Genomic DNA, 27,341 nt, shown 5'->3' with positions numbered 1-27,341 from the left:
ATTTCCTTCCTTTTAAACACATACACATTCCTCACATCCCATAACACTTCCTTTATACATGCAAGCATCAACCACAAGACTCTTTCCTTCGTCCCATCACATATTCCCAAACCAAACATAAACAACTCAAAAGACAACAAATTCACACCACACAATTCTTTACACAAAGGCCCCATTCTCCCAATCACATCTCTAGCATACTGGCAATTCCAAAAAACATGCAACACACTTTCCCTTCCACCACAGCCATTTCTTGGACACATTTCACTCCTCACCAAACCTCTATTCCTCTGAAACTCTCTCACAGGTAATACTCCATGTAAAGACTGCCACACAACTTCACTCTGTTTGTTGGTCATACCACTCATCCGCACTTTCTTCCAAACCTTCTGCACATCACCACCCCTAACCATATTTATTCCACATTCTACCTCTCTACATTCAATCATCCTATACACAGCCTTCTTATTCTCCAGCAATCTCACATCTGCATCACACAGTTCATACCTCACCAAAAACTTATAAACCCACACATACCATACAGGCACCTCAAAAGCAATCGGACATCGCAAATCCCTTTCTTGCCACTTTAAACGAAACAAATACGCTCCAAATAAATACCTACACATAGATGAAAACTTTCCATCCGCCCTAATCACTTTCAAAACAAACACAACGATATTCACACCAAAAAACACGTCCAAATTCGGAAAACCCAAACCACCTTTTTCCACTCTTTTAACCAAAATTTCTCTCCTAGCTCTCTCCATTTTCGAGTTCCACAAAAAAACAAATAAAATTCTATTCAAGCTTCTCATACACATATATCCTGGTGGAAATACTACCGCAATATATAAAAATATTGGCAACACCACACTCTTAACAATTAAAATCTTCCCAAAAAAGGATAAACTCCTCAATTTCCAAAAATTCAACTTCTGCTCAACTTTTCCTTTCGCATCATCCCAACTTTCTTTCCCATCCAAACTCTCTGAAAACTTCACACCCAAAACTTTAATAGGTCCATTCACTACATTCACACCTACATCCCTACTTAAACTTCCGCCTCCAAAACCCTTACACTCACTCTTTTCCCAATTCACTTTAAACGCAGATGCACCACAAAAAATAGACACTAACAACTTCACCCGCCTCACCGAACATTCAGAATCACATAATACACACACGTCATCCATATAACCACTCACCTTCCATTCTTTTCCTCCACCTCCCGGCACTTGCACACCACGAATTACCTTATCTTTCCTCAGCATACACAACAATGGCTCAATTGCACAAATAAATGCTACAGGGGACAAAGGACACCCCTGTCGCACACCCGAAAACACATTCACTTTCCTACCCACATACCCATTCATTAAAACACAGCTATAAACACCCGCATACAAACTTCTCACTCGCCCAACAAAATCAGCCGGAAAACCCATTTTTAACAACACTCTGAACAAAAAACCATGCGACAACCTATCATAAGCCTTTTCAAAATCCAAACTTAACAAAAATACACTCTTCTTACGACCCATGCAATCCCATAGACAATCTCTTAACATACACACACACTCATGAATCCGCCTCCCAGGTACCGCACAACACTGCTCATCCCCAATCACACTCTCTATCACATCACGCATCCTATTAGCCATAAGTTTTGAATAGATTTTATAATCACAATTAAGTAACGTTATTGGCCTCCAATTCCTCAGACTTTTCAAATCCCCTTTCTTAGGAATTAACACAACCATACCTGCACGCATACTCTCAGTCACCTCCATGTTTCCCCACATATACTTACATACATCCACAAAGTCCTTACCAATCACACCCCACATCACACGATAAAATTCTACTGGGAGGCCATCCTCCCCCGGCGTCTTATTCAAAGCCATACTACACATAACCTTCCATACCTCATCACCAGTCACCTCACCCATCACTCTCTCTCTTTCTGCTTCACTCAACTTACTCTCTAACACACTCAAAACATCATTCTCCAAACATTCATCCCTCTGTTTCACTGCATACAGATCCTCATAAAACTTAGCCACCTCTTCACACATATCCTCTCCACTCACCTCACTTCCATCTGCTCCATACACCACGCTCATACTCTGTTTCTTTCCAAAAACTTTTTTAAAGAAAAACCGAGAACATTTCTCATCCTGCTCCATCTTATCAATCTTTGCCCTAAACACTATGCTTCTCCCTCTCTCCAACAAAAACTCACTAATCTCCTTTTTTACCTCTAAAATATCCTCCTCCACCTCAACTCCTCCTTCCCTTAACTTATACAAAACGCTCAACCGCGCGTTCAGTTTAACAAAACTCTCTCTTTTAATTGCTGCATACTTGTATCCTAAATTTTTAAAGAACATTTTTGTTTGTTTCTTCACCCAGTCCCACCACTCACAAACATTCCCAAACTCATTTTTATGCTTACACCATTCTTCATACCGCCTTTCATACTCCTTTCTCACATCTTCATTCTCTAACAGTTTAACATTTAACTTCCACAATCCTCTCCCAAACACTCCATCAACTTTTATATCCAACTCACACAACATACACACATGATCTGAAAAAAGAACGTTTTCCTGCCTATAATTAACAGAAACCATATTTTTAGAAATAAAACAATAATCCAATCTGGATTGTACCCTACCACTCTCAGAAAAGAAAGTGTTCAACAAAGGATTCATGTTACACACGCGCTGCATATCACACAACCCAAAATCATTCACTAACTCCAATAATGCTTTCCCAGACACATCCACATTCACTCTCCCCACATCACAGTTCATATCACCCACAATTACCACAGGTATTCTTCCTGGAACAAAAAGCTTAATTTTTTCAAATAAATTTTTGCGCTCATTTTTTTCAACTGGCGCATAAACATTAATAACACAAAACTTTACATTCTTGTATACAAAATTAGCAAGGATACATCTCCCCACCTCAATAACCAAATAATCACTCAAAACAACCTCCCTTCCTTTAACCAAAATACCCACACCATCATTCTTATTACATGCACTCCCCGACCACACAGACGCTCCATAAGACCATTCATCCCCTTTCACACCATCCACTACCCCACATTCTTGTAAACAAAAAATAGATGCATTTTGCATAGCTAAAAACTCAAAAATAGCAGCTCTTCTTACTTTACTTTTAAACACTCTTACGTTTTGGGACACTATGGTAAATCCCATAATACTTCTACTCCTTCACCAATTACACAAAGAAATAGCCTTTGGCCTAAACCAAAGCTCACAAGAGGACAAAAAGAAAAAACATTTACAATATTATATGGTGACACTATCCAGCACCACCACTATCCTCCTCCGCCATCAGAACAGAACAGCTGGTTTCCGACCCGCTGGCTTCACCAGCCACACTCCTCATTCTGGCAGTTCTGATCTTCCTCTGAGGCTCACTAAAATCTGCATCATCACTGCCCCCACCATCCTCCCTACGACTCTTCTTTGCACCCCTATCATCCTCCGAAGAAAAATCTTCAATGTTTTCAGGACCCGAAGGGTGTTCAGGACTGTCGGGTTCCGAGATTTGCACTTCACATCCTGTTGCGTCCATTGCCTCTCCAAAAGTCATCATCTCAGGCAGCTCTGCTTCCACCACTTTCCTAGATATTCTCGCAGACACTGCCTTTTTCTCCACCTTTGCCACTTCCCTCCAGAACTCCTTTTCTTCCCTCCGCTTCTTCCTCATTTCTTCAGCAGAAGAAGAACATGGTCTCAGGGACACCTCCTCTGGCGCCGTAGAGGGAGAGGCTCTACCAGTTTCCCGCCTCCTTCCCTCTCTCTCCTCCCTCTCCAATCTTTCCAGCACTTTCAGTGCGCTTGCCATCTGCCTCCTCTCCAGCTCCTCCTCCTTCTGTTCTTTATCAGAACGTCTAGGTGCACTCATAGGACAGTCCTTATACATGTGATCACTACTCCCACAGACATCACAGGACTTGGCCTCTGGACACTGGTTGGCCATATGCCCCTCCTTTCTGCAATTTCAGCAACACTGCCCTTTAAGGCATGTTACCATGGTATGTCCGAAAGAAAAGCATCTACGGCAAAACATGGGCTGGCCTGGGTAAAAGAGGAAACCTCTATGGCCTGCAACGGAAAAATTTGATGGAGGGTGTCTAAAGCCCCCCACACTGTCAGGATCCCTTTTCAATTTCACACGGAATTTATACTGACAGTTAAAGATTCCTAGACAATTGACTTGCTTCACTCCCTTCCGCACATATTCACAGTAGCGAGAGAGGAAGCACTCCAGCAGCTCAGGGTCTGTAAAAGGGTTATAGACAGTCACAGTCACCTCCTTTTCTTGCAGACCAAACAAAGGTTCCCATCTAACTCCTTCCAAGCAGGGGTCACTAGAGTGACCACGGAGCCATTCAAAGACATTAAGGCAAACATCCTGGTCCATAAAGGTAACGTCATAATTACCTTGACGTGAAAATTCGTTGACACTGAAGATCTCAGAACGTCTTGCTCCAGCTTTGCCTTCAACGATGTCTTGGACAATGAAAACCACGTTGTTCTTGTTCTGGTCAGATGGATCCACGGACAAACGGATGGTGTTCTTCACAAAAGACATCTTGGATTCTGTCGGTATGGAATACCACAGGAAAAAGCAGAAAATCCTCCACAAAAGGGTCCGGATTCCTCCAGGAGACTCGCACCAATCAAGGTACAGTCATACGATCGCAGCCAAAAGGCCGAGAAGCGATAACCAGAATTGGTTTCAAACTACGGAGCCACCCAAGGATCCTGAAAAGTCCATTTGTGGAGATGAGCTCCTGGACTCCCGTTAAGAAGACATGTTGTCAACCTCTAGATCCCTTACATGCCTGCACTTTTCGGCTTGCTGCTGCTGCAATCCACGCGTTTTAGATCTGCATAACTCCACCTCTTTAAACACAGCACCTTCACCCCCTGCTGTTCCCACCCGCCTCAACACCGTTGGAAGGGAGGAGAACCAATTAAGGCGTGGGGTGGGGTGGAACGAGCAGCTGTCTACCCTTAGCAGGAGGGCTCCTGATTACATACCTCTCCTGCTGCTGCTGCTGCTGGCTGTCCAGCAGCAGACTGAAGGTGGCTGCTGCTGTGCACAGGTATATAAAGGCTCAGAGCCTATTATGACACGCGCAGCCAGCGTTCCATTGCCACATTCCATCTACTGCAGGCAGGATACCTGGCTGGCTGAATGTCGCTGAGAAGCTCACAGAGACCGCCATAAGCAACAGTTTAACAGAATGCCACAGACTAATCAACCAAACTTTTTGGGTTGGGTTCTCTTTTATAGTCTGCAGGCATTAAATGAAAGAAGTCAGTGTTCCAGCAGAAGGAGACAACGTTTCAGAAAAGGCATTGTAGCAAACCAAAAAAGAAATTTTAAGCGCAGCAGAGTAACCAGCGCACATACCTGTTAGCTCAGGTGAGTTTAAAAGGCTGCTGTTGATAACAAGGGCATTTGCTAAATAGATGGTGTGTGTGCAACAATATACTGAAAGGTCAATTATATTGTGCAGCTTATCTCACCACCTGTAGTTATTTAGGTGAAAGCTCCAAAATGCTTGCCTAATATGTCTGTTTATCCAAAAGGAAGTAAAAAGGGAGAGCTAGAAAGATAGCATTGCATCACATTACATGGCAATGCAATGCACAGTTGCTGAAGTTGAACCAAAATGAGCTTGTAATCTGGCTTCTGCAACTTTGAACATGAAAAATCCAATGAGGAGAAGAAAAGCAGAGCCAAAGAGTCCATCCCAAAATCCGACAAACAAGCAAAATGAACAAAAAACATTGAATTCAATTCTTTCTGATTTTAGAAACTGCATTAAAGAAGGGGTGCACCGGTCCTGGAGATACTGCAATACCAGGTCAATGCGTGGAGTGGACAGAGCAAGCTCTTTTTCCATCTCCCTGTTCTAAAAATCCATTTAATATATGGTCCCCAGATAGGGGACGTATCAGATATTAAACTGATAAGAACAGATACTACACTTGATCTTAGCCAAAAGGCCGAGAAGCGATAACCAGAATTGGTTTCAAACTACGGAGCCACCCAAGGATCCTAAAAAGTCCATTTGTGGAGATGAGCTCCTGGACTCCCGTTAAGAAGACATGTTGTCAACCTCTAGATCCCTTACATGCCTGCACTTTTCGGCTTGCTGCTGCTGCAATCCACGCGTTTTAGATCTGCATAACTCCACCTCTTTAAACACAGCACCTTCACCCCCTGCTGTTCCCACCCGCCTCAACACCCTTGGAAGGGAGGAGAACCAATTAAGGCGGGGGGTGGGGTGGAACGAGCAGCTGTCTACCCTTAGCAGGAGGGCTCCTGATTACATACCTCTCCTGCTGCTGCTGCTGCTGGCTGTCCAGCAGCAGACTGAAGGTGGCTGCTGCTGTGCACAGGTATATAAAGGCTCAGAGCCTATTATGACACGCGCAGCCAGCGTTCCATTGCCACATTCCATCTACTGCAGGCAGGATACCTGGCTGGCTGAATGTCGCTGAGAAGCTCACAGAGACCGCCATAAGCAACAGTTTAACAGAATGCCACAGACTAATCAACCAAACTTTTTGGGTTGGGTTCTCTTTTATAGTCTGCAGGCATTAAATGAAAGAAGTCAGTGTTCCAGCAGAAGGAGACAACGTTTCAGAAAAGGCATTGTAGCAAACCAAAAAAGAAATTTTAAGCGCAGCAGAGTAACCAGCGCACATACCTGTTAGCTCAGGTGAGTTTAAAAGGCTGCTGTTGATAACAAGGGCATTTGCTAAATAGATGGTGTGTGTGCAACAATATACTGAAAGGTCAATTATATTGTGCAGCTTATCTCACCACCTGTAGTTATTTAGGTGAAAGCTCCAAAATGCTTGCCTAATATGTCTGTTTATCCAAAAGGAAGTAAAAAGGGAGAGCTAGAAAGATAGCATTGCATCACATTACATGGCAATGCAATGCACAGTTGCTGAAGTTGAACCAAAATGAGCTTGTAATCTGGCTTCTGCAACTTTGAACATGAAAAATCCAATGAGGAGAAGAAAAGCAGAGCCAAAGAGTCCATCCCAAAATCCGACAAACAAGCAAAATGAACAAAAAACATTGAATTCAATTCTTTCTGATTTTAGAAACTGCATTAAAGAAGGGGTGCACCGGTCCTGGAGATACTGCAATACCAGGTCAATGCGTGGAGTGGACAGAGCAAGCTCTTTTTCCATCTCCCTGTTCTAAAAATCCATTTAATATATGGTCCCCAGATAGGGGACGTATCAGATATTAAACTGATAAGAACAGATACTACACTTGATCTTAGCCAAAAGGCCGAGAAGCGATAACCAGAATTGGTTTCAAACTACGGAGCCACCCAAGGATCCTAAAAAGTCCATTTGTGGAGATGAGCTCCTGGACTCCCGTTAAGAAGACATGTTGTCAACCTCTAGATCCCTTACATGCCTGCACTTTTCGGCTTGCTGCTGCTGCAATCCACGCGTTTTAGATCTGCATAACTCCACCTCTTTAAACACAGCACCTTCACCCCCTGCTGTTCCCACCCGCCTCAACACCGTTGGAAGGGAGGAGAACCAATTAAGGCGGGGGGTGGGGTGGAACGAGTAGCTGTCTACCCTTAGCAGGAGGGCTCCTGATTACATACCTCTCCTGCTGCTGCTGCTGCTGGCTGTCCAGCAGCAGACTGAAGATGGCTGCTGCTGTGCACAGGTATATAAAGGCTCAGAGCCTATTATGACACGCGCAGCCAGCGTTCCATTGCCACATTCCATCTACTGCAGGCAGGATACCTGGCTGGCTGAATGTCGCTGAGAAGCTCACAGAGACCTCCATAAGCAACAGTTTAACAGAATGACACAGACTAATCAACCAAACTTTTTGGGTTAGGTTCTCTTTTATAGTCTGCAGGCATTAAATGAAAGAAGTCAGTGTTCCAGCAGAAGGAGACAACGTTTCAGAAAAGGCATTGTAGCAAACCAAAAAAGAAATTTTAAGCGCAGCAGAGTAACCAGCGCACATACCTGTTAGCTCAGGTGAGTTTAAAAGGCTGCTGTTGATAACAAGGGCATTTGCTAAATAGATGGTGTGTGTGCAACAATATACTGAAAGGTCAATTATATTGTGCAGCTTATCTCACCACCTGTAGTTATTTAGGTGAAAGCTCCAAAATGCTTGCCTAATATGTCTGTTTATCCAAAAGGAATTAAAAAGGGAGAGCTAGAAAGATAGCATTGCATCACATTACATGGCAATGCAATGCACAGTTGCTGAAGTTTAACCAAAATGAGCTTGTAATCTGGCTTCTGCAACTTTGAACATGAAAAATCCAATGAGGAGAAGAAAAGCAGAGCCAAAGAGTCCATCCCAAAATCCGACAAACAAGCAAAATGAACAAAAAACATTGAATTCAATTCTTTCTGATTTTAGAAACTGCATTAAAGAAGGGGTGCACCGGTCCTGGAGATACTGCAATACCAGGTCAATGCGTGGAGTGGACAGAGCAAGCTCTTTTTCCATCTCCCTGTTCTAAAAATCCATTTAATATATGGTCCCCAGATAGGGGACGTATCAGATATTAAACTGATAAGAACAGATACTACACTTGATCTTAGCCAAAAGGCCGAGAAGCGATAACCAGAATTGGTTTCAAACTACGGAGCCACCCAAGGATCCTAAAAAGTCCATTTGTGGAGATGAGCTCCTGGACTCCCGTTAAGAAGACATGTTGTCAACCTCTAGATCCCTTACATGCCTGCACTTTTCGGCTTGCTGCTGCTGCAATCCACGCGTTTTAGATCTGCATAACTCCACCTCTTTAAACACAGCACCTTCACCCCCTGCTGTTCCCACCCGCCTCAACACCGTTGGAAGGGAGGAGAACCAATTAAGGCGGGGGGTGGGGTGGAATGAGCAGCTGTCTACCCTTAGCAGGAGGGCTCCTGATTACATACCTCTCCTGCTGCTGCTGCTGCTGGCTGTCCAGCAGCAGACTGAAGGTGGCTGCTGCTGTGCACAGGTATATAAAGGCTCAGAGCCTATTATGACACGCGCAGCCAGCGTTCCATTGCCACATTCCATCTACTGCAGGCAGGATACCTGGCTGGCTGAATGTCGCTGAGAAGCTCACAGAGACCGCCATAAGCAACAGTTTAACAGAATGCCACAGACTAATCAACCAAACTTTTTGGGTTGGGTTCTCTTTTATAGTCTGCAGGCATTAAATGAAAGAAGTCAGTGTTCCAGCAGAAGGAGACAACGTTTCAGAAAAGGCATTGTAGCAAACCAAAAAAGAAATTTTAAGCGCAGCAGAGTAACCAGCGCACATACCTGTTAGCTCAGGTGAGTTTAAAAGGCTGCTGTTGATAACAAGGGCATTTGCTAAATAGATGGTGTGTGTGCAACAATATACTGAAAGGTCAATTATATTGTGCAGCTTATCTCACCACCTGTAGTTATTTAGGTGAAAGCTCCAAAATGCTTGCCTAATATGTCTGTTTATCCAAAAGGAAGTAAAAAGGGAGAGCTAGAAAGATAGCATTGCATCACATTACATGGCAATGCAATGCACAGTTGCTGAAGTTGAACCAAAATGAGCTTGTAATCTGGCTTCTGCAACTTTGAACATGAAAAATCCAATGAGGAGAAGAAAAGCAGAGCCAAAGAGTCCATCCCAAAATCCGACAAACAAGCAAAATGAACACAAAACATTGAATTCAATTCTTTCTGATTTTAGAAACTGCATTAAAGAAGGGGTGCACCGGTCCTGGAGATACTGCAATACCAGGTCAATGCGTGGAGTGGACAGAGCAAGCTCTTTTTCCATCTCCCTGTTCTAAAAATCCATTTAATATATGGTCCCCAGATAGGGGACGTATCAGATATTAAACTGATAAGAACAGATACTACACTTGATCTTAGCCAAAAGGCCGAGAAGCGATAACCAGAATTGGTTTCAAACTACGGAGCCACCCAAGGATCCTAAAAAGTCCATTTGTGGAGATGAGCTCCTGGACTCCCGTTAAGAAGACATGTTGTCAACCTCTAGATCCCTTACATGCCTGCACTTTTCGGCTTGCTGCTGCTGCAATCCACGCGTTTTAGATCTGCATAACTCCACCTCTTTAAACACAGCACCTTCACCCCCTGCTGTTCCCACCCGCCTCAACACCGTTGGAAGGGAGGAGAACCAATTAAGGCGGGGGGTGGGGTGGAACGAGCAGCTGTCTACCCTTAGCAGGAAGGCTCCTGATTACATACCTCTCCTGCTGCTGCTGCTGCTGGCTGTCCAGCAGCAGACTGAAGGTGGCTGCTGCTGTGCACAGGTATATAAAGGCTCAGAGCCTATTATGACACGCGCAGCCAGCGTTCCATTGCCACATTCCATCTACTGCAGGCAGGATACCTGGCTGGCTGAATGTCGCTGAGAAGCTCACAGAGACCGCCATAAGCAACAGTTTAACAGAATGCCACAGACTAATCAACCAAACTTTTTGGGTTGGGTTCTCTTTTATAGTCTGCAGGCATTAAATGAAAGAAGTCAGTGTTCCAGCAGAAGGAGACAACGTTTCAGAAAAGGCATTGTAGCAAACCAAAAAAGAAATTTTAAGTGCAGCAGAGTAACCAGCGCACATACCTGTTAGCTCAGGTGAGTTTAAAAGGCTGCTGTTGATAACAAGGGCATTTGCTAAATAGATGGTGTGTGTGCAACAATATACTGAAAGGTCAATTATATTGTGCAGCTTATCTCACCACCTGTAGTTATTTAGGTGAAAGCTCCAAAATGCTTGCCTAATATGTCTGTTTATCCAAAAGGAAGTAAAAAGGGAGAGCTAGAAAGATAGCATTGCATCACATTACATGGCAATGCAATGCACAGTTGCTGAAGTTGAACCAAAATGAGCTTGTAATCTGGCTTCTGCAACTTTGAACATGAAAAATCCAATGAGGAGAAGAAAAGCAGAGCCAAAGAGTCCATCCCAATATCCGACAAACAAGCAAAATGAACAAAAAACATTGAATTCAATTCTTTCTGATTTTAGAAACTGCATTAAAGAAGGGGTGCACCGGTCCTGGAGATACTGCAATACCAGGTCAATGCGTGGAGTGGACAGAGCAAGCTCTTTTTCCATCTCCCTGTTCTAAAAATCCATTTAATATATGGTCCCCAGATAGGGGACGTATCAGATATTAAACTGATAAGAACAGATTTTTTTTTTTTTTTTTTTGAAAGCCCGAAATCGTGTACAAAACCCGAGTGCGCTTAAAAAAGTGACAAGTGCCACAAAAAAAGTGCACTAGGATGCTGGTCTTCTTGAAACCCTCTCCAAAAGGAGAAGGGTCCCCCAAACCATTCCCCGTCCCTCCGAGCCAAAAGGCCACAGCGAGGAACAGGGACAAAAAGCCACCTCCAGCCGAAGCCAGAGGCGACCCAATCTTACCCCCAGCACCTGCCCGAGTTCTCACCCGAGCAAGGCACTGGGAGCCAAAGACTGTGCTCCCCTCCCGGAAGAGGGGAGCCAACAACGCTCTCCTCCCGAAAGAGGAGAGCCAGGGGGGTTCAGGGGGGAGCGGAACCTGATGGCCACACACTCCCCCCCTAGACCTGCCAAGAGAGGAACCCGTAAGGGAACCGCATCCCGACAAAATCCTAGTAGGACGTGACACACGTGAATAAGTGGACACACAGTGACAAAGAAATTAAATAAATAGTGAATGTTTCACAGTATAATACTGCCCGGACCTTCGACCGGGAATTGAAAAATTCCCCATCCTAAGGCCAGAAGGCCCGGAATAAGGGTGTGTGCGAAGAAAGAAAATTTGAAGTGCTTGTGCAAATGTGCCATAAACTCAAGTGGGGTTCCCAATCCCAGTGAGTTAAGGCACCCCAGGGTCACCACTCCTGGGGCACTTCACACTTCGGGCTTTCGATCTTCCCCGGCCCAATGGCGTCGATCCTGGGGGGCCATGCTTTCCACCATATGACTATATTAGCCACCTGGCGTACTAACAAGCGCCTAAACCCCAGTGTGCATAATGTATCAATCTACTAGGGCGGCCAACATCCAAAACCGCCTTTTCGAAAGATACTACACTTGATCTTAGCCAAAAGGCCGAGAAGCGATAACCAGAATTGGTTTCAAACTACGGAGCCACCCAAGGATCCTAAAAAGTCCATTTGTGGAGATGAGCTCCTGGACTCCCGTTAAGAAGACATGTTGTCAACCTCTAGATCCCTTACATGCCTGCACTTTTCGGCTTGCTGCTGCTGCAATCCACGCGTTTTAGATCTGCATAACTCCACCTCTTTAAACACAGCACCTTCACCCCCTGCTGTTCCCACCCGCCTCAACACCGTTGGAAGGGAGGAGAACCAATTAAGGCGGGGGGTGGGGTGGAACGAGCAGCTGTCTACCCTTAGCAGGAGGGCTCCTGATTACATACCTCTCCTGCTGCTGCTGCTGCTGGCTGTCCAGCAGCAGACTGAAGGTGGCTGCTGCTGTGCACAGGTATATAAAGGCTCAGAGCCTATTATGACACGCGCAGCCAGCGTTCCATTGCCACATTCCATCTACTGCAGGCAGGATACCTGGCTGGCTGAATGTCGCTGAGAAGCTCACAGAGACCGCCATAAGCAACAGTTTAACAGAATGCCACAGACTAATCAACCAAACTTTTTGGGTTGGGTTCTCTTTTATAGTCTGCAGGCATTAAATGAAAGAAGTCAGTGTTCCAGCAGAAGGAGACAACGTTTCAGAAAAGGCATTGTAGCAAACCAAAAAAGAAATTTTAAGCGCAGCAGAGTAACCAGCGCACATACCTGTTAGCTCAGGTGAGTTTAAAAGGCTGCTGTTGATAACAAGGGCATTTGCTAAATAGATGGTGTGTGTGCAACAATATACTGAAAGGTCAATTATATTGTGCAGCTTATCTCACCACCTGTAGTTATTTAGGTGAAAGCTCCAAAATGCTTGCCTAATATGTCTGTTTATCCAAAAGGAAGTAAAAAGGGAGAGCTAGAAAGATAGCATTGCATCACATTACATGGCAATGCAATGCACAGTTGCTGAAGTTGAACCAAAATGAGCTTGTAATCTGGCTTCTGCAACTTTGAACATGAAAAATCCAATGAGGAGAAGAAAAGCAGAGCCAAAGAGTCCATCCCAAAATCCGACAAACAAGCAAAATGAACAAAAAACATTGAATTCAATTCTTTCTGATTTTAGAAACTGCATTAAAGAAGGGGTGCACCGGTCCTGGAGATACTGCAATACCAGGTCAATGCGTGGAGTGGACAGAGCAAGCTCTTTTTCCATCTCCCTGTTCTAAAAATCCATTTAATATATGGTCCCCAGATAGGGGACGTATCAGATATTAAACTGATAAGAACAGATACTACACTTGATCTTAGCCAAAAGGCCGAGAAGCGATAACCAGAATTGGTTTCAAACTACGGAGCCACCCAAGGATCCTAAAAAGTCCATTTGTGGAGATGAGCTCCTGGACTCCCGTTAAGAAGACATGTTGTCAACCTCTAGATCCCTTACATGCCTGCACTTTTCGGCTTGCTGCTGCTGCAATCCACGCGTTTTAGATCTGCATAACTCCACCTCTTTAAACACAGCACCTTCACCCCCTGCTGTTCCCACCCGCCTCAACACCGTTGGAAGGGAGGAGAACCAATTAAGGCGGGGGGTGGGGTGGAACGAGCAGCTGTCTACCCTTAGCAGGAGGGCTCCTGATTACATACCTCTCCTGCTGCTGCTGCTGCTGGCTGTCCAGCAGCAGACTGAAGATGGCTGCTGCTGTGCACAGGTATATAAAGGCTCAGAGCCTATTATGACACGCGCAGCCAGCGTTCCATTGCCACATTCCATCTACTGCAGGCAGGATACCTGGCTGGCTGAATGTCGCTGAGAAGCTCACAGAGACCTCCATAAGCAACAGTTTAACAGAATGACACAGACTAATCAACCAAACTTTTTGGGTTAGGTTCTCTTTTATAGTCTGCAGGCATTAAATGAAAGAAGTCAGTGTTCCAGCAGAAGGAGACAACGTTTCAGAAAAGGCATTGTAGCAAACCAAAAAAGAAATTTTAAGCGCAGCAGAGTAACCAGCGCACATACCTGTTAGCTCAGGTGAGTTTAAAAGGCTGCTGTTGATAACAAGGGCATTTGCTAAATAGATGGTGTGTGTGCAACAATATACTGAAAGGTCAATTATATTGTGCAGCTTATCTCACCACCTGTAGTTATTTAGGTGAAAGCTCCAAAATGCTTGCCTAATATGTCTGTTTATCCAAAAGGAATTAAAAAGGGAGAGCTAGAAAGATAGCATTGCATCACATTACATGGCAATGCAATGCACAGTTGCTGAAGTTTAACCAAAATGAGCTTGTAATCTGGCTTCTGCAACTTTGAACATGAAAAATCCAATGAGGAGAAGAAAAGCAGAGCCAAAGAGTCCATCCCAAAATCCGACAAACAAGCAAAATGAACAAAAAACATTGAATTCAATTCTTTCTGATTTTAGAAACTGCATTAAAGAAGGGGTGCACCGGTCCTGGAGATACTGCAATACCAGGTCAATGCGTGGAGTGGACAGAGCAAGCTCTTTTTCCATCTCCCTGTTCTAAAAATCCATTTAATATATGGTCCCCAGATAGGGGACGTATCAGATATTAAACTGATAAGAACAGATACTACACTTGATCTTAGCCAAAAGGCCGAGAAGCGATAACCAGAATTGGTTTCAAACTACGGAGCCACCCAAGGATCCTAAAAAGTCCATTTGTGGAGATGAGCTCCTGGACTCCCGTTAAGAAGACATGTTGTCAACCTCTAGATCCCTTACATGCCTGCACTTTTCGGCTTGCTGCTGCTGCAATCCACGCGTTTTAGATCTGCATAACTCCACCTCTTTAAACACAGCACCTTCACCCCCTGCTGTTCCCACCCGCCTCAACACCGTTGGAAGGGAGGAGAACCAATTAAGGCGGGGGGTGGGGTGGAATGAGCAGCTGTCTACCCTTAGCAGGAGGGCTCCTGATTACATACCTCTCCTGCTGCTGCTGCTGCTGGCTGTCCAGCAGCAGACTGAAGGTGGCTGCTGCTGTGCACAGGTATATAAAGGCTCAGAGCCTATTATGACACGCGCAGCCAGCGTTCCATTGCCACATTCCATCTACTGCAGGCAGGATACCTGGCTGGCTGAATGTCGCTGAGAAGCTCACAGAGACCGCCATAAGCAACAGTTTAACAGAATGCCACAGACTAATCAACCAAACTTTTTGGGTTGGGTTCTCTTTTATAGTCTGCAGGCATTAAATGAAAGAAGTCAGTGTTCCAGCAGAAGGAGACAACGTTTCAGAAAAGGCATTGTAGCAAACCAAAAAAGAAATTTTAAGCGCAGCAGAGTAACCAGCGCACATACCTGTTAGCTCAGGTGAGTTTAAAAGGCTGCTGTTGATAACAAGGGCATTTGCTAAATAGATGGTGTGTGTGCAACAATATACTGAAAGGTCAATTATATTGTGCAGCTTATCTCACCACCTGTAGTTATTTAGGTGAAAGCTCCAAAATGCTTGCCTAATATGTCTGTTTATCCAAAAGGAAGTAAAAAGGGAGAGCTAGAAAGATAGCATTGCATCACATTACATGGCAATGCAATGCACAGTTGCTGAAGTTGAACCAAAATGAGCTTGTAATCTGGCTTCTGCAACTTTGAACATGAAAAATCCAATGAGGAGAAGAAAAGCAGAGCCAAAGAGTCCATCCCAAAATCCGACAAACAAGCAAAATGAACACAAAACATTGAATTCAATTCTTTCTGATTTTAGAAACTGCATTAAAGAAGGGGTGCACCGGTCCTGGAGATACTGCAATACCAGGTCAATGCGTGGAGTGGACAGAGCAAGCTCTTTTTCCATCTCCCTGTTCTAAAAATCCATTTAATATATGGTCCCCAGATAGGGGACGTATCAGATATTAAACTGATAAGAACAGATACTACACTTGATCTTAGCCAAAAGGCCGAGAAGCGATAACCAGAATTGGTTTCAAACTACGGAGCCACCCAAGGATCCTAAAAAGTCCATTTGTGGAGATGAGCTCCTGGACTCCCGTTAAGAAGACATGTTGTCAACCTCTAGATCCCTTACATGCCTGCACTTTTCGGCTTGCTGCTGCTGCAATCCACGCGTTTTAGATCTGCATAACTCCACCTCTTTAAACACAGCACCTTCACCCCCTGCTGTTCCCACCCGCCTCAACACCGTTGGAAGGGAGGAGAACCAATTAAGGCGGGGGGTGGGGTGGAACGAGCAGCTGTCTACCCTTAGCAGGAAGGCTCCTGATTACATACCTCTCCTGCTGCTGCTGCTGCTGGCTGTCCAGCAGCAGACTGAAGGTGGCTGCTGCTGTGCACAGGTATATAAAGGCTCAGAGCCTATTATGACACGCGCAGCCAGCGTTCCATTGCCACATTCCATCTACTGCAGGCAGGATACCTGGCTGGCTGAATGTCGCTGAGAAGCTCACAGAGACCGCCATAAGCAACAGTTTAACAGAATGCCACAGACTAATCAACCAAACTTTTTGGGTTGGGTTCTCTTTTATAGTCTGCAGGCATTAAATGAAAGAAGTCAGTGTTCCAGCAGAAGGAGACAACGTTTCAGAAAAGGCATTGTAGCAAACCAAAAAAGAAATTTTAAGTGCAGCAGAGTAACCAGCGCACATACCTGTTAGCTCAGGTGAGTTTAAAAGGCTGCTGTTGATAACAAGGGCATTTGCTAAATAGATGGTGTGTGTGCAACAATATACTGAAAGGTCAATTATATTGTGCAGCTTATCTCACCACCTGTAGTTATTTAGGTGAAAGCTCCAAAATGCTTGCCTAATATGTCTGTTTATCCAAAAGGAAGTAAAAAGGGAGAGCTAGAAAGATAGCATTGCATCACATTACATGGCAATGCAATGCACAGTTGCTGAAGTTGAACCAAAATGAGCTTGTAATCTGGCTTCTGCAACTTTGAACATGAAAAATCCAATGAGGAGAAGAAAAGCAGAGCCAAAGAGTCCATCCCAATATCCGACAAACAAGCAAAATGAACAAAAAACATTGAATTCAATTCTTTCTGATTTTAGAAACTGCATTAAAGAAGGGGTGCACCGGTCCTGGAGATACTGCAATACCAGGTCAATGCGTGGAGTGGACAGAGCAAGCTCTTTTTCCATCTCCCTGTTCTAAAAATCCATTTAATATATGGTCCCCAGATAGGGGACGTATCAGATATTAAACTGATAAGAACAGATTTTTTTTTTTTTTTTTTTGAAAGCCCGAAATCGTGTACAAAACCCGAGTGCGCTTAAAAAAGTGACAAGTGCCACAAAAAAAGTGCACTAGGATGCTGGTCTTCTTGAAACCCTCTCCAAAAGGAGAAGGGTCCCCCAAACCATTCCCCGTCCCTCCGAGCCAAAAGGCCACAGCGAGGAACAGGGACAAAAAGCCACCTCCAGCCGAAGCCAGAGGCGACCCAATCTTACCCCCAGCACCTGCCCGAGTTCTCACCCGAGCAAGGCACTGGGAGCCAAAGACTGTGCTCCCCTCCCGGAAGAGGGGAGCCAACAACGCTCTCCTCCCGAAAGAGGAGAGCCAGGGGGGTTCAGGGGGGAGCGGAACCTGATGGCCACACACTCCCCCCCTAGACCTGCCAAGAGAGGAACCCGTAAGGGAACCGCATCCCGACAAAATCCTAGTAGGACGTGACACACGTGAATAAGTGGACACACAGTGACAAAGAAATTAAATAAATAGTGAATGTTTCACAGTATAATACTGCCCGGACCTTCGACCGGGAATTGAAAAATTCCCCATCCTAAGGCCAGAAGGCCCGGAATAAGGGTGTGTGCGAAGAAAGAAAATTTGAAGTGCTTGTGCAAATGTGCCATAAACTCAAGTGGGGTTCCCAATCCCAGTGAGTTAAGGCACCCCAGGGTCACCACTCCTGGGGCACTTCACACTTCGGGCTTTCGATCTTCCCCGGCCCAATGGCGTCGATCCTGGGGGGCCATGCTTTCCACCATATGACTATATTAGCCACCTGGCGTACTAACAAGCGCCTAAACCCCAGTGTGCATAATGTATCAATCTACTAGGGCGGCCAACATCCAAAACCGCCTTTTCGAAAGATACTACACTTGATCTTAGCCAAAAGGCCGAGAAGCGATAACCAGAATTGGTTTCAAACTACGGAGCCACCCAAGGATCCTAAAAAGTCCATTTGTGGAGATGAGCTCCTGGACTCCCGTTAAGAAGACATGTTGTCAACCTCTAGATCCCTTACATGCCTGCACTTTTCGGCTTGCTGCTGCTGCAATCCACGCGTTTTAGATCTGCATAACTCCACCTCTTTAAACACAGCACCTTCACCCCCTGCTGTTCCCACCCGCCTCAACACCGTTGGAAGGGAGGAGAACCAATTAAGGCGGGGGGTGGGGTGGAACGAGCAGCTGTCTACCCTTAGCAGGAGGGCTCCTGATTACATACCTCTCCTGCTGCTGCTGCTGCTGGCTGTCCAGCAGCAGACTGAAGGTGGCTGCTGCTGTGCACAGGTATATAAAGGCTCAGAGCCTATTATGACACGCGCAGCCAGCGTTCCATTGCCACATTCCATCTACTGCAGGCAGGATACCTGGCTGGCTGAATGTCGCTGAGAAGCTCACAGAGACCGCCATAAGCAACAGTTTAACAGAATGCCACAGACTAATCAACCAAACTTTTTGGGTTGGGTTCTCTTTTATAGTCTGCAGGCATTAAATGAAAGAAGTCAGTGTTCCAGCAGAAGGAGACAACGTTTCAGAAAAGGCATTGTAGCAAACCAAAAAAGAAATTTTAAGCGCAGCAGAGTAACCAGCGCACATACCTGTTAGCTCAGGTGAGTTTAAAAGGCTGCTGTTGATAACAAGGGCATTTGCTAAATAGATGGTGTGTGTGCAACAATATACTGAAAGGTCAATTATATTGTGCAGCTTATCTCACCACCTGTAGTTATTTAGGTGAAAGCTCCAAAATGCTTGCCTAATATGTCTGTTTATCCAAAAGGAAGTAAAAAGGGAGAGCTAGAAAGATAGCATTGCATCACATTACATGGCAATGCAATGCACAGTTGCTGAAGTTGAACCAAAATGAGCTTGTAATCTGGCTTCTGCAACTTTGAACATGAAAAATCCAATGAGGAGAAGAAAAGCAGAGCCAAAGAGTCCATCCCAAAATCCGACAAACAAGCAAAATGAACAAAAAACATTGAATTCAATTCTTTCTGATTTTAGAAACTGCATTAAAGAAGGGGTGCACCGGTCCTGGAGATACTGCAATACCAGGTCAATGCGTGGAGTGGACAGAGCAAGCTCTTTTTCCATCTCCCTGTTCTAAAAATCCATTTAATATATGGTCCCCAGATAGGGGACGTATCAGATATTAAACTGATAAGAACAGATACTACACTTGATCTTAGCCAAAAGGCCGAGAAGCGATAACCAGAATTGGTTTCAAACTACGGAGCCACCCAAGGATCCTAAAAAGTCCATTTGTGGAGATGAGCTCCTGGACTCCCGTTAAGAAGACATGTTGTCAACCTCTAGATCCCTTACATGCCTGCACTTTTCGGCTTGCTGCTGCTGCAATCCACGCGTTTTAGATCTGCATAACTCCACCTCTTTAAACACAGCACCTTCACCCCCTGCTGTTCCCACCCGCCTCAACACCGTTGGAAGGGAGGAGAACCAATTAAGGCGGGGGGTGGGGTGGAACGAGCAGCTGTCTACCCTTAGCAGGAGGGCTCCTGATTACATACCTCTCCTGCTGCTGCTGCTGCTGGCTGTCCAGCAGCAGACTGAAGGTGGCTGCTGCTGTGCACAGGTATATAAAGGCTCAGAGCCTATTATGACACGCGCAGCCAGCATTCCATTGCCACATTCCATCTACTGCAGGCAGGATACCTGGCTGGCTGAATGTCGCTGAGAAGCTCACAGAGACCGCCATAAGCAACAGTTTAACAGAATGCCACAGACTAATCAACCAAACTTTTTGGGTTGGGTTCTCTTTTATAGTCTGCAGGCATTAAATGAAAGAAGTCAGTGTTCCAGCAGAAGGAGACAACGTTTCAGAAAAGGCATTGTAGCAAACCAAAAAAGAAATTTTAAGCGCAGCAGAGTAACCAGCGCACATACCTGTTAGCTCAGGTGAGTTTAAAAGGCTGCTGTTGATAACAAGGGCATTTGCTAAATAGATGGTGTGTGTGCAACAATATACTGAAAGGTCAATTATATTGTGCAGCTTATCTCACCACCTGTAGTTATTTAGGTGAAAGCTCCAAAATGCTTGCCTAATATGTCTGTTTATCCAAAAGGAAGTAAAAAGGGAGAGCTAGAAAGATAGCATTGCATCACATTACATGGCAATGCAATGCACAGTTGCTGAAGTTGAACCAAAATGAGCTTGTAATCTGGCTTCTGCAACTTTGAACATGAAAAATCCAATGAGGAGAAGAAAAGCAGAGCCAAAGAGTCCATCCCAAAATCCGACAAACAAGCAAAATGAACAAAAAACATTGAATTCAATTCTTTCTGATTTTAGAAACTGCATTAAAGAAGGGGTGCACCGGTCCTGGAGATACTGCAATACCAGGTCAATGCGTGGAGTGGACAGAGCAAGCTCTTTTTCCATCTCCCTGTTCTAAAAATCCATTTAATATATGGTCCCCAGATAGGGGACGTATCAGATATTAAACTGATAAGAACAGATACTACACTTGATCTTAGCCAAAAGGCCGAGAAGCGATAACCAGAATTGGTTTCAAACTACGGAGCCACCCAAGGATCCTAAAAAGTCCATTTGTGGAGATGAGCTCCTGGACTCCCGTTAAGAAGACATGTTGTCAACCTCTAGATCCCTTACATGCCTGCACTTTTCGGCTTGCTGCTGCTGCAATCCACGCGTTTTAGATCTGCATAACTCCACCTCTTTAAACACAGCACCTTCACCCCCTGCTGTTCCCACCCGCCTCAACACCGTTGGAAGGGAGGAGAACCAATTAAGGCGGGGGGTGGGGTGGAACGAGCAGCTGTCTACCCTTAGCAGGAGGGCTCCTGATTACATACCTCTCCTGCTGCTGCTGCTGCTGGCTGTCCAGCAGCAGACTGAAGGTGGCTGCTGCTGTGCACAGGTATATAAAGGCTCAGAGCCTATTATGACACGCGCAGCCAGCGTTCCATTGCCACATTCCATCTACTGCAGGCAGGATACCTGGCTGGCTGAATGTCGCTGAGAAGCTCACAGAGACCGCCATAAGCAACAGTTTAACAGAATGCCACAGACTAATCAACCAAACTTTTTGGGTTGGGTTCTCTTTTATAGTCTGCAGGCATTAAATGAAAGAAGTCAGTGTTCCAGCAGAAGGAGACAACGTTTCAGAAAAGGCATTGTAGCAAACCAAAAAAGAAATTTTAAGCGCAGCAGAGTAACCAGCGCACATACCTGTTAGCTCAGGTGAGTTTAAAAGGCTGCTGTTGATAACAAGGGCATTTGCTAAATAGATGGTGTGTGTGCAACAATATACTGAAAGGTCAATTATATTGTGCAGCTTATCTCACCACCTGTAGTTATTTAGGTGAAAGCTCCAAAATGCTTGCCTAATATGTCTGTTTATCCAAAAGGAAGTAAAAAGGGAGAGCTAGAAAGATAGCATTGCATCACATTACATGGCAATGCAATGCACAGTTGCTGAAGTTGAACCAAAATGAGCTTGTAATCTGGCTTCTGCAACTTTGAACATGAAAAATCCAATGAGGAGAAGAAAAGCAGAGCCAAAGAGTCCATCCCAAAATCCGACAAACAAGCAAAATGAACAAAAAACATTGAATTCAATTCTTTCTGATTTTAGAAACTGCATTAAAGAAGGGGTGCACCGGTCCTGGAGATACTGCAATACCAGGTCAATGCGTGGAGTGGACAGAGCAAGCTCTTTTTCCATCTCCCTGTTCTAAAAATCCATTTAATATATGGTCCCCAGATAGGGGACGTATCAGATATTAAACTGATAAGAACAGATACTACACTTGATCTTAGCCAAAAGGCCGAGAAGCGATAACCAGAATTGGTTTCAAACTACGGAGCCACCCAAGGATCCTAAAAAGTCCATTTGTGGAGATGAGCTCCTGGACTCCCGTTAAGAAGACATGTTGTCAACCTCTAGATCCCTTACATGCCTGCACTTTTCGGCTTGCTGCTGCTGCAATCCACGCGTTTTAGATCTGCATAACTCCACCTCTTTAAACACAGCACCTTCACCCCCTGCTGTTCCCACCCGCCTCAACACCGTTGGAAGGGAGGAGAACCAATTAAGGCGGGGGGTGGGGTGGAACGAGCAGCTGTCTACCCTTAGCAGGAGGGCTCCTGATTACATACCTCTCCTGCTGCTGCTGCTGCTGGCTGTCCAGCAGCAGACTGAAGGTGGCTGCTGCTGTGCACAGGTATATAAAGGCTCAGAGCCTATTATGACACGCGCAGCCAGCGTTCCATTGCCACATTCCATCTACTGCAGGCAGGATACCTGGCTGGCTGAATGTCGCTGAGAAGCTCACAGAGACCGCCATAAGCAACAGTTTAACAGAATGCCACAGACTAATCAACCAAACTTTTTGGGTTGGGTTCTCTTTTATAGTCTGCAGGCATTAAATGAAAGAAGTCAGTGTTCCAGCAGAAGGAGACAACGTTTCAGAAAAGGCATTGTAGCAAACCAAAAAAGAAATTTTAAGCGCAGCAGAGTAACCAGCGCACATACCTGTTAGCTCAGGTGAGTTTAAAAGGCTGCTGTTGATAACAAGGGCATTTGCTAAATAGATGGTGTGTGTGCAACAATATACTGAAAGGTCAATTATATTGTGCAGCTTATCTCACCACCTGTAGTTATTTAGGTGAAAGCTCCAAAATGCTTGCCTAATATGTCTGTTTATCCAAAAGGAAGTAAAAAGGGAGAGCTAGAAAGATAGCATTGCATCACATTACATGGCAATGCAATGCACTTTTGCTGAAGTTGAACCAAAATGAGCTTGTAATCTGGCTTCTGCAACTTTGAACATGAAAAATCCAATGAGGAGAAGAAAAGCAGAGCCAAAGAGTCCATCCCAAAATCCGACAAACAAGCAAAATGAACAAAAAACATTGAATTCAATTCTTTCTGATTTTAGAAACTGCATTAAAGAAGGGGTGCACCGGTCCTGGAGATACTGCAATACCAGGTCAATGCGTGGAGTGGACAGAGCAAGCTCTTTTTCCATCTCCCTGTTCTAAAAATCCATTTAATATATGGTCCCCAGATAGGGGACGTATCAGATATTAAACTGATAAGAACAGATACTACACTTGATCTTAGCCAAAAGGCCGAGAAGCGATAACCAGAATTGGTTTCAAACTACGGAGCCACCCAAGGATCCTAAAAAGTCCATTTGTGGAGATGAGCTCCTGGACTCCCGTTAAGAAGACATGTTGTCAACCTCTAGATCCCTTACATGCCTGCACTTTTCGGCTTGCTGCTGCTGCAATCCACGCGTTTTAGATCTGCATAACTCCACCTCTTTAAACACAGCACCTTCACCCCCTGCTGTTCCCACCCGCCTCAACACCGTTGGAAGGGAGGAGAACCAATTAAGGCGGGGGGTGGGGTGGAACGAGCAGCTGTCTACCCTTAGCAGGAGGGCTCCTGATTACATACCTCTCCTGCTGCTGCTGCTGCTGGCTGTCCAGCAGCAGACTGAAGGTGGCTGCTGCTGTGCACAGGTATATAAAGGCTCAGAGCCTATTATGACACGCGCAGCCAGCGTTCCATTGCCACATTCCATCTACTGCAGGCAGGATACCTGGCTGGCTGAATGTCGCTGAGAAGCTCACAGAGACCGCCATAAGCAACAGTTTAACAGAATGCCACAGACTAATCAACCAAACTTTTTGGGTTGGGTTCTCTTTTATAGTCTGCAGGCATTAAATGAAAGAAGTCAGTGTTCCAGCAGAAGGAGACAACGTTTCAGAAAAGGCATTGTAGCAAACCAAAAAAGAAATTTTAAGCGCAGCAGAGTAACCAGCGCACATACCTGTTAGCTCAGGTGAGTTTAAAAGGCTGCTGTTGATAACAAGGGCATTTGCTAAATAGATGGTGTGTGTGCAACAATATACTGAAAGGTCAATTATATTGTGCAGCTTATCTCACCACCTGTAGTTATTTAGGTGAAAGCTCCAAAATGCTTGCCTAATATGTCTGTTTATCCAAAAGGAAGTAAAAAGGGAGAGCTAGAAAGATAGCATTGCATCACATTACATGGCAATGCAATGCACAGTTGCTGAAGTTGAACCAAAATGAGCTTGTAATCTGGCTTCTGCAACTTTGAACATGAAAAATCCAATGAGGAGAAGAAAAGCAGAGCCAAAGAGTCCATCCCAAAATCCGACAAACAAGCAAAATGAACAAAAAACATTGAATTCAATTCTTTCTGATTTTAGAAACTGCATTAAAGAAGGGGTGCACCGGTCCTGGAGATACTGCAATACCAGGTCAATGCGTGGAGTGGACAGAGCAAGCTCTTTTTCCATCTCCCTGTTCTAAAAATCCATTTAATATATGGTCCCCAGATAGGGGACGTATCAGATATTAAACTGATAAGAACAGATTTTTTTTTTTTTTTTTTTGAAAGCCCGAAATCGTGTACAAAACCCGAGTGCGCTTAAAAAAGTGACAAGTGCCACAAAAAAAGTGCACTAGGATGCTGGTCTTCTTGAAACCCTCTCCAAAAGGAGAAGGGTCCCCCAAACCATTCCCCGTCCCTCCGAGCCAAAAGGCCACAGCGAGGAACAGGGACAAAAAGCCACCTCCAGCCGAAGCCAGAGGCGACCCAATCTTACCCCCAGCACCTGCCCGAGTTCTCACCCGAGCAAGGCACTGGGAGCCAAAGACTGTGCTCCCCTCCCGGAAGAGGGGAGCCAACAACGCTCTCCTCCCGAAAGAGGAGAGCCAGGGGGGTTCAGGGGGGAGCGGAACCTGATGGCCACACACTCCCCCCCTAGACCTGCCAAGAGAGGAACCCGTAAGGGAACCGCATCCCGACAAAATCCTAGTAGGACGTGACACACGTGAATAAGTGGACACACAGTGACAAAGAAATTAAATAAATAGTGAAGGTTTCACAGTATAAAACTGCCCGGACCTTCGACCGGGAAATGAAAAATTCCCCATCCTAAGGCCAGAAGGCCCGGAATAAGGGTGTGTGCGAACAAAGAAAATTTGAAGTGCTTGAGCAAATGTGCCATAAACTCAAGTGGGGTTCCCAATCCCAGTGAGTTAAGGCACCCCAGGGTCACCACTCCTGGGGCACTTCACACTTCGGGCTTTCGATCTTCCCCGGCCCAATGGCGTCGATCCTGGGGGGCCATGCTTTCCACCATATGACTATATTAGCCACCTGGCGTACTAACAAGCGCCTAAACCCCAGTGTGCATAATGTATCAATCTACTAGGGCGGCCAACATCCAAAACCGCCTTTTCGAAAGATACTACACTTGATCTTAGCCAAAAGGCCGAGAAGCGATAACCAGAATTGGTTTCAAACTACGGAGCCACCCAAGGATCCTAAAAAGTCCATTTGTGGAGATGAGCTCCTGGACTCCCGTTAAGAAGACATGTTGTCAACCTCTAGATCCCTTACATGCCTGCACTTTTCGGCTTGCTGCTGCTGCAATCCACGCGTTTTAGATCTGCATAACTCCACCTCTTTAAACACAGCACCTTCACCCCCTGCTGTTCCCACCCGCCTCAACACCGTTGGAAGGGAGGAGAACCAATTAAGGCGGGGGGTGGGGTGGAACGAGCAGCTGTCTACCCTTAGCAGGAGGGCTCCTGATTACATACCTCTCCTGCTGCTGCTGCTGCTGGCTGTCCAGCAGCAGACTGAAGGTGGCTGCTGCTGTGCACAGGTATATAAAGGCTCAGAGCCTATTATGACACGCGCAGCCAGCGTTCCATTGCCACATTCCATCTACTGCAGGCAGGATACCTGGCTGGCTGAATGTCGCTGAGAAGCTCACAGAGACCGCCATAAGCAACAGTTTAACAGAATGCCACAGACTAATCAACCAAACTTTTTGGGTTGGGTTCTCTTTTATAGTCTGCAGGCATTAAATGAAAGAAGTCAGTGTTCCAGCAGAAGGAGACAACGTTTCAGAAAAGGCATTGTAGCAAACCAAAAAAGAAATTTTAAGCGCAGCAGAGTAACCAGCGCACATACCTGTTAGCTCAGGTGAGTTTAAAAGGCTGCTGTTGATAACAAGGGCATTTGCTAAATAGATGGTGTGTGTGCAACAATATACTGAAAGGTCAATTATATTGTGCAGCTTATCTCACCACCTGTAGTTATTTAGGTGAAAGCTCCAAAATGCTTGCCTAATATGTCTGTTTATCCAAAAGGAAGTAAAAAGGGAGAGCTAGAAAGATAGCATTGCATCACATTACATGGCAATGCAATGCACAGTTGCTGAAGTTGAACCAAAATGAGCTTGTAATCTGGCTTCTGCAACTTTGAACATGAAAAATCCAATGAGGAGAAGAAAAGCAGAGCCAAAGAGTCCATCCCAAAATCCGACAAACAAGCAAAATGAACAAAAAACATTGAATTCAATTCTTTCTGATTTTAGAAACTGCATTAAAGAAGGGGTGCACCGGTCCTGGAGATACTGCAATACCAGGTCAATGCGTGGAGTGGACAGAGCAAGCTCTTTTTCCATCTCCCTGTTCTAAAAATCCATTTAATATATGGTCCCCAGATAGGGGACGTATCAGATATTAAACTGATAAGAACAGATACTACACTTGATCTTAGCCAAAAGGCCGAGAAGCGATAACCAGAATTGGTTTCAAACTACGGAGCCACCCAAGGATCCTAAAAAGTCCATTTGTGGAGATGAGCTCCTGGACTCCCGTTAAGAAGACATGTTGTCAACCTCTAGATCCCTTACATGCCTGCACTTTTCGGCTTGCTGCTGCTGCAATCCACGCGTTTTAGATCTGCATAACTCCACCTCTTTAAACACAGCACCTTCACCCCCTGCTGTTCCCACCCGCCTCAACACCGTTGGAAGGGAGGAGAACCAATTAAGGCGGGGGGTGGGGTGGAACGAGCAGCTGTCTACCCTTAGCAGGAGGGCTCCTGATTACATACCTCTCCTGCTGCTGCTGCTGCTGGCTG

The 27,341-nt window shown here is 45.2% G+C and overlaps 15 non-coding genes and 3 pseudogenes across 15 annotated transcripts; all 18 read right to left on the bottom strand.

Moving 5' to 3' along the window:
* Positions 1–5,886: 5,886 nt before the first annotated feature.
* LOC141231167 (U2 spliceosomal RNA) lies at positions 5,887–6,077 on the bottom strand. The gene has a single exon (XR_012297576.1). It is a non-coding gene; the product is annotated as a U2 spliceosomal RNA (small nuclear RNA).
* A 1,115-nt stretch (positions 6,078–7,192) lies between these two features.
* LOC141231166 (U2 spliceosomal RNA) lies at positions 7,193–7,383 on the bottom strand. The gene has a single exon (XR_012297575.1). It is a non-coding gene; the product is annotated as a U2 spliceosomal RNA (small nuclear RNA).
* A 1,115-nt stretch (positions 7,384–8,498) lies between these two features.
* On the bottom strand, positions 8,499–8,689 carry LOC141231165 (U2 spliceosomal RNA). Its single transcript, XR_012297574.1, has one exon. It is a non-coding gene; the product is annotated as a U2 spliceosomal RNA (small nuclear RNA).
* A 1,115-nt stretch (positions 8,690–9,804) lies between these two features.
* LOC141231163 (U2 spliceosomal RNA) lies at positions 9,805–9,995 on the bottom strand. The gene has a single exon (XR_012297573.1). It is a non-coding gene; the product is annotated as a U2 spliceosomal RNA (small nuclear RNA).
* Positions 9,996–11,110: 1,115 nt separating this feature from the next.
* LOC141231436 (U2 spliceosomal RNA) lies at positions 11,111–11,300 on the bottom strand. Its single transcript, XR_012297837.1, has one exon. It is a non-coding gene; the product is annotated as a U2 spliceosomal RNA (small nuclear RNA).
* A 787-nt stretch (positions 11,301–12,087) lies between these two features.
* On the bottom strand, positions 12,088–12,179 carry LOC141230967 (U2 spliceosomal RNA; annotated as a pseudogene).
* Positions 12,180–13,294: 1,115 nt separating this feature from the next.
* On the bottom strand, positions 13,295–13,485 carry LOC141231162 (U2 spliceosomal RNA). Its single transcript, XR_012297572.1, has one exon. It is a non-coding gene; the product is annotated as a U2 spliceosomal RNA (small nuclear RNA).
* A 1,115-nt stretch (positions 13,486–14,600) lies between these two features.
* LOC141231161 (U2 spliceosomal RNA) lies at positions 14,601–14,791 on the bottom strand. The gene has a single exon (XR_012297571.1). It is a non-coding gene; the product is annotated as a U2 spliceosomal RNA (small nuclear RNA).
* A 1,115-nt stretch (positions 14,792–15,906) lies between these two features.
* On the bottom strand, positions 15,907–16,097 carry LOC141231160 (U2 spliceosomal RNA). The gene has a single exon (XR_012297570.1). It is a non-coding gene; the product is annotated as a U2 spliceosomal RNA (small nuclear RNA).
* Positions 16,098–17,212: 1,115 nt separating this feature from the next.
* LOC141231435 (U2 spliceosomal RNA) lies at positions 17,213–17,402 on the bottom strand. The gene has a single exon (XR_012297836.1). It is a non-coding gene; the product is annotated as a U2 spliceosomal RNA (small nuclear RNA).
* A 787-nt stretch (positions 17,403–18,189) lies between these two features.
* Positions 18,190–18,281, bottom strand: LOC141230966 (U2 spliceosomal RNA; annotated as a pseudogene).
* Positions 18,282–19,396: 1,115 nt separating this feature from the next.
* On the bottom strand, positions 19,397–19,587 carry LOC141231159 (U2 spliceosomal RNA). Its single transcript, XR_012297569.1, has one exon. It is a non-coding gene; the product is annotated as a U2 spliceosomal RNA (small nuclear RNA).
* A 1,115-nt stretch (positions 19,588–20,702) lies between these two features.
* Positions 20,703–20,893, bottom strand: LOC141231158 (U2 spliceosomal RNA). The gene has a single exon (XR_012297568.1). It is a non-coding gene; the product is annotated as a U2 spliceosomal RNA (small nuclear RNA).
* A 1,115-nt stretch (positions 20,894–22,008) lies between these two features.
* On the bottom strand, positions 22,009–22,199 carry LOC141231156 (U2 spliceosomal RNA). The gene has a single exon (XR_012297565.1). It is a non-coding gene; the product is annotated as a U2 spliceosomal RNA (small nuclear RNA).
* Positions 22,200–23,314: 1,115 nt separating this feature from the next.
* LOC141231155 (U2 spliceosomal RNA) lies at positions 23,315–23,505 on the bottom strand. The gene has a single exon (XR_012297564.1). It is a non-coding gene; the product is annotated as a U2 spliceosomal RNA (small nuclear RNA).
* Positions 23,506–24,620: 1,115 nt separating this feature from the next.
* Positions 24,621–24,810, bottom strand: LOC141231434 (U2 spliceosomal RNA). Its single transcript, XR_012297835.1, has one exon. It is a non-coding gene; the product is annotated as a U2 spliceosomal RNA (small nuclear RNA).
* A 787-nt stretch (positions 24,811–25,597) lies between these two features.
* On the bottom strand, positions 25,598–25,689 carry LOC141230964 (U2 spliceosomal RNA; annotated as a pseudogene).
* A 1,115-nt stretch (positions 25,690–26,804) lies between these two features.
* Positions 26,805–26,995, bottom strand: LOC141231154 (U2 spliceosomal RNA). Its single transcript, XR_012297563.1, has one exon. It is a non-coding gene; the product is annotated as a U2 spliceosomal RNA (small nuclear RNA).
* Positions 26,996–27,341: the final 346 nt, after the last annotated feature.

Source organism: Phyllobates terribilis, unplaced genomic scaffold, assembly GCF_046119375.1.
Source record: "Phyllobates terribilis strain yellow unplaced genomic scaffold, ASM4611937v1 Scaffold_505__1_contigs__length_1300667, whole genome shotgun sequence".
NCBI lineage: Eukaryota > Metazoa > Chordata > Amphibia > Anura > Dendrobatidae > Phyllobates > Phyllobates terribilis.
This window is presented reverse-complemented; position numbering and strand designations above follow the sequence as displayed.